Below are 6,107 nucleotides of genomic sequence, written 5' to 3' on the forward strand. Positions count from 1 at the left end.
GCGCAAGTTTGGACTAGTGATGTTGTTCATTAGTAGTCGGTCATTGATATGTCTCTTTGAAATCTCCGATATTGTATCCGAGTGGTTTGATTGATTGGGCACAAATGGGTCTTTATCTAGTATGTTGTATTCTATATATTGGGTTTGAATGAAACTCTTCACTAACTGATGAACATGTTAATATTTTGTGTTTGGTAATATGAGCTTCAATGGAGACTCTGTGCAAGAAAAGAATAGAGAGAGCTTTCGAAGAAGATAAAAGGAATTATGCACTTCTCATCTTTTCACTGAACATGCAAAAACACTTTGTTACCGTTGCACATGGAAGGAAGGGAGATCCTTCACACTCCAATACACAACCTCATCTCAACCATTCATTGGTATTATCCTATGAGATAATGCCACATGTCTAATTCTATTACTTAAACTAAATACAACATTAAGAAACCATGTGGACTATGATCCAATGGCTGACATTCAAACTGAAACAAAAATACATTTATCAAAATGATCTCAGCCATCAATTCCAGCTGAAGGGTTACATTCCAACACTCCCTTCTAACCCTTTAGCTGATTTGACTCCAAGTAGCTCTCTTAGATACACAAACCGATCTTTAGGCAAGGCCTTGGTAAGGATATCTGCAATCTGTTCCTCTGTCCTGCAGTACACCAGCTCAATCTCTTTTGCTTGAATTGCTTCTCGGATAAAATGAAACTTCCTGTTAATGTGTCTTGTCTTCTGATGAAAAACTGGATTCTTTGCCATAGCAATGGCTGATGTATTATCACACATAATCTGAGTTCCCTCCACTTGTTCTTCTCCAAAATCTTCTAGGACAAACCTCAACCACTTTGCTTGTGATGTAGCTTCTGCAGCACTGACATATTCTGCTTCTGCAGTAGACAATGCCACAGTGTTTTGTTTGATTGAAGCCCATGAAAACATACCAGATCCTAGTGTAAATGCATACCCTGAGGTGCTTCTCATATCATCCTCACTTCCAGCCCAGTCACTGTCACAGTAGCCAATTAGAGTAGTTGCTTTGCCTCTATCGAAAATGATTCCAAAATCAACAGTTCCCTGGATGTATCTCAGTACCCTTTTGGCTGTCCCCATATGTTTCTTGGTGGGATTGTGCATGAATCGTGACAATAAACTTGCTGCAAACATCACATCAGGTCTAGTTGCAGTCAGATATAGCAGACTTCCAACAAGCTGTCTATATTCCCCTTCATCTGCTGCCTCACTCCCATCAACTTTGCTCAATTTCTCATTCATGGCAAGTGGAGTGGCTACTGGTTTGCAATCTTTCAAACCAAATTTTTCAATTAGCTTCTGTGCATATTTCTTTTGGTGTATAAAAATACTATTCTCAGTTTGGAGTACACCTATTCCAAGGAAATGATGCAATGGACCCAAATCAGTCATCTCATAGTGTTTCATCATATCATTTCTGAACTCCTCAAGCATTTGTGAACTGCTGCCAGTATACACAATGTCATCTACATACAGAGAGACAATAATGATACCAGAGTCATTTCTTGTCTTAACATACAGAGTTGCCTCACTTGAACTTTTCTCAAACCCTGCACTATTGAAATATGCATTAATCTCATCATACCAGGCCCTTGGTGCCTGTTTCAAACCATAGAGAGCCTTGTTCAGTTTGTACACCTTTGTTTCTTCACTTTCCTTCACAAAACCTTGAGGTTGCTCGACATATACTTCTTCCTTTAGTATCCCATTGAGGAATGCAGACTTCACATCTAACTGATATAAGTTCCAATTTTTCTGTGCAGCAAGAGCAATCAATGTCCTGATTGTGTCCAACCTTGCCACAGGGGCAAATGTTTCATTATAATCGATTCCAGGCTTTTGTGAATAGCCTTTAGCCACCAGTCGAGCTTTGTTCTTCTGCACAGTACCATCCAGATTAAGTTTGGTCTTGTAGACCCACTTAACACCAATAACAGGCTTGTCATAAGGTCTCTCAACAAGTTGCCATGTGTTGTTCTTTTCTATCATATCCAGTTTAGCTCTCATTGCACTCCTCCATGACTCATCCTTAGCTGCATCATCATAATTTTCAGGTTCAATAACACACATGTTGCACTGAGCCATGATCTCATTTATACTTCTCCATTTCTTAGGTGTATCATCATGTGCTTGAGATCTATCAACCACATTCTCACTTTGAGAAACAGTATATTCCTCAGAGTGAGAGTTCTCACCACTAACACAATCTTCATTAGCAATCTGATGACCATTACTGACTGGAAATGTTATTCCAGTATCTTCATTGCAGTTCCAGTCCCAAGGGGCATCCTCATCAAATATGACATCTCTTGAGAGGACAATTTTCCTTGAAATTGGATCAAACAATCTATAGCCTTTCTCACTTGCACCATAACCAACAAAGATACACTTGTGACTATTCTCTTCTAACTTGTGTCTAAGATTAGAAGGTATGTGAACATAACAGACAGATCCAAATATTTTCAAATGAGCTATTCCAGGTTTTCTTCCACTATATGCCTCAAATGGTGTAGTCTTTCTCAATGCTTTGGATGGACACCTGTTAAGTAAATACACTGCAGTATTGACTGCCTCTGCCCAGAACATGTATGGAAGCCCCTTCTCATGCAACATTGACTTTGCCATTTCCACAACAGTTCTATTCTTCCTCTCGGACACTCCATTTTGTTGAGGAGTGTAAGCCATAGTTAACTGTCTCTGGATCCCCAGATCACTGCAATATCCAATAAAGTCTGCAGAAAGAAACTCTCCTCCTCTATCACTTCTGAGACATTTTATCTTATATCCACACTGTAGCTCAGTCATTGCCTTAAACTTCTTAAAACATCCAAATGCATCAGACTTATTTCTCAAGAAATATACCCATGACATCCTTGTGCAATCATCTGTGAATAGCAAGAAATATCTATTTCCAGAATGAGATTCGACTTGCATTGGACCACAGATATCTGTGTGAACAACCTCCAGTGGATCTTTAGCTCTCCAAGTCGATTTAGAAGGAAATGAGTCTCTGTGTTGTTTGCCTAGCATACACCCTTCACACACACTTGTTGACATCTCTAACTTAGGCAATCCATGTACCAGATTCTGTTCTTCAAGTGCTTTAAGACCTCCTTCATGCAAGTGACCCAGTCTTTTATGCCATATCTTAGAGCAGTGTATGACACTTGCTTTTAGAGCACACTGAGTTACAGGCATCATTGTCAAAGGAAAACACCTATTTGCAGTCATATGAACTCTTACTACCAAGTTGTCAAGTGACCAACCATCAAATACATTTACTACACCACCTCCAAACAACAAGTAGTAACCATGTTCCATCATCTGTCCTACACTGAGAAGGTTTTCCTCAAGTCCAGGAACAAGCATCACTTCTTGTATATGTTTTCTTCCCAGTTTAGTCTCAATCACCAAAGTTCCCTTTCCTGCCACCTGCACAACCTCTCCAGTGCCCATCTTTACCTTTGAGGTCAAATTTCTTTGAACATCAACCAACAATCTCTCATCACCTGTCATGTGGTTGCTACAGCCACTATCTATATACCATGAATTATTTACCTTCACATCTGTCACTGCATTGCAAGCATAAAACAATGATCCCATTTCTCCCATCTGCCTTGCATAATTTGCCTTCTGCATCCCCTTGTTCTCATGACAGTCTTTTACAGAATGTCCTGGTTTCCCACAGCCAGTACATTTTGGTTTGCCTTCATACCAACACTTCCCATAATGTAATCTATCACACCATTTGCAATCACCCTGAGAATTGTTTTGTTTCTGAGTATAATTAGGCCTATGATCCCAATTCCTTTGAGTGTTGTGCTGTCTCTTAGCATGATTGGGTTTGTGATCCCAACCTCTTTGAATGTTACTCGACCTCTGAACTAAGTTAGGCTTATGATCCCAACCTTTTCCTCTTGCTTTCCAATTCTCTTGAGACCTGTGATTTCCAGAAAATCCACCACTTCTAGCACCCTTAGTCGCAACAGTTAAACTTGCAAATGCTTTCTCAGTAGAAGACTCATCATGTAGATCAAGCCGCTGCTCAAATCCTTTTAGGGAAGCCACAACCTCTTGAACCTCAATAGTCTCAAGATCTCTAGAGTGCTCAATTACAGAACAGATAGCATCATATGTTTTAGGAAGACTAATCAATAATTTCTGCACTATTCTTTCCCTAGATAATTCTTCTCCATAGCTTTTCATTTGATTAATGATATCAAACAATCGAGAGAGATATGCAGATAATGATTCACTATCCTTCATACGAGTATATTCAAAATCTCTACGTAACCCTTGTAATTTTACATTTCTTACTTGTTTATCTCCTCGAAATTCACCTTTTAGAGCATCCCAAGCTCCTTTGGATGTCTCCTCATTCACGATTCTGGGAAAAATCTGATCCGAGACTGCGCCTTGAATCATCCCAAGCGCACGAGCATCCTTCATCAGAATCTCGCTGAACGACATTTCTCCTGACTTCTCCTTCTTCGTCTCGTCATCCGTAGCTTCTTTAGACTTTGGATCTGAAGATTCAAACCCATTTGTAACCAGCTCCCATAAACCATGAGATTTCAGAATGGTTTTCATTCGAATACTCCAGAACTCATAATTCTCTCCATTGAACACTGGAGCTCTAAGCTCAACACTGCCGGATCCAGCCATATTAGACTTGGATTTTAAAGCAATCGTAAATTTCCAGATTCGATTTGAACTCAGGTATGTAGCTCAAACGAACCTCACGAACTCACAGATTTCACGCCCAGATTAGACGATGAAACCAGGCTCTGAGGCCATGTTATTGTTTTGTGTTTGGTAATATGAGCTTCAATGGAGACTCTGTGCAAGAAAAGAACAGAGAGAGCTTTCGAAGAAGATAAAAGGAATTATGCACTTCTCATCTTTCACACTGAACATGCAAAAACACTTTGTTACCGTTGCACATGGAAGGAAGGGAGATCCTTCACACTCCAATACACAACCTCATCTCAACCATTCATTGGTATTATCCTATGAGATAATGCCACATGTCTAATTCTATTACTTAAACTAAATACAACATTAAGAAACCATGTGGACTATGATCCAATGGCTGACATTCAAACTGAAACAAAAATACATTTATCAAAATGATCTCAGCCATCAATTCCAGCTGAAGGGTTACATTCCAACAGAACAACTGAAAAATATTGGTGTTAATTAGTAGTGAGTCACTCGTCGGTCTCTTTAAACATAAAAAAAGCTAGGTGTGTCATTTGGCAGACATTGATTGGTCCATCTAATTACCAATGAGGGCCCCAAAATTGGGTTGCTAAATATTGCTAGACAATGGGACATCATGTGCAGTTGGTGTATAATTATTAGCACCAAGGTTGCATTGTTGAATGGATGCACGCAAAAAAATATGAAATGGTCAGCTGAAACCGAGGCATTCATGTGAGGGGAGGTTTTGCTTGGTTGCTTTGGTTCTACGAAAACTTGGAATTTGCCCAAATCATCCAATGCCCACTTTCTGTCATGTGAGGAGGAATAACTGCACAGCCCATAGTTTTCAGTGACAGAAATTTCAGAGCACATGATACTTGTAGTGAATTTTAAAACATATTGGGTCGTGTAATCTGGGTTTTTTTTTTTAATTTTAATTTAACCAAAAATAAATATAATATCTCAAGGTTTGCAGAAGAATTTCACCATCGATTTGTGGTTCAAACAATCACTGGGAAATTCATATTTTATCTAAATTTTTATGGTCGTAATTATACAATGATTGTCATGCCAACCTAGCTGATCAAATTAACCATAGGGTAATTTGATTTTTCTTTTATATAAACTACGAAAAGAGTAATTCAAACTCCGTGCGTAAGTAGATCATATCCCTAATGCAAATCCTGATATTTTTTAAAGGAAGATAACAAATTGTAGAACACAGTCGACATGTTAGGGGAGTTGATTGTTGACTGATCCGAGCACAAGACAGAAGAAGCAGTAGGGCATCTGGTTCTTTGTATTTTGGTGTTTCTGTGTCTTGCAATATGCATGTGTATATGTGAAATATATCACAGTTAAAAAA

The sequence above is a fragment of a genome, unplaced genomic scaffold (genome assembly GCF_019419815.1).
Source record: "Pyrus x bretschneideri cultivar Hongxiangsu unplaced genomic scaffold, Pyrus_bretschneideri_v1 Contig22, whole genome shotgun sequence".
Classification (NCBI taxonomy): Eukaryota; Viridiplantae; Streptophyta; class Magnoliopsida; order Rosales; family Rosaceae; genus Pyrus; species Pyrus x bretschneideri.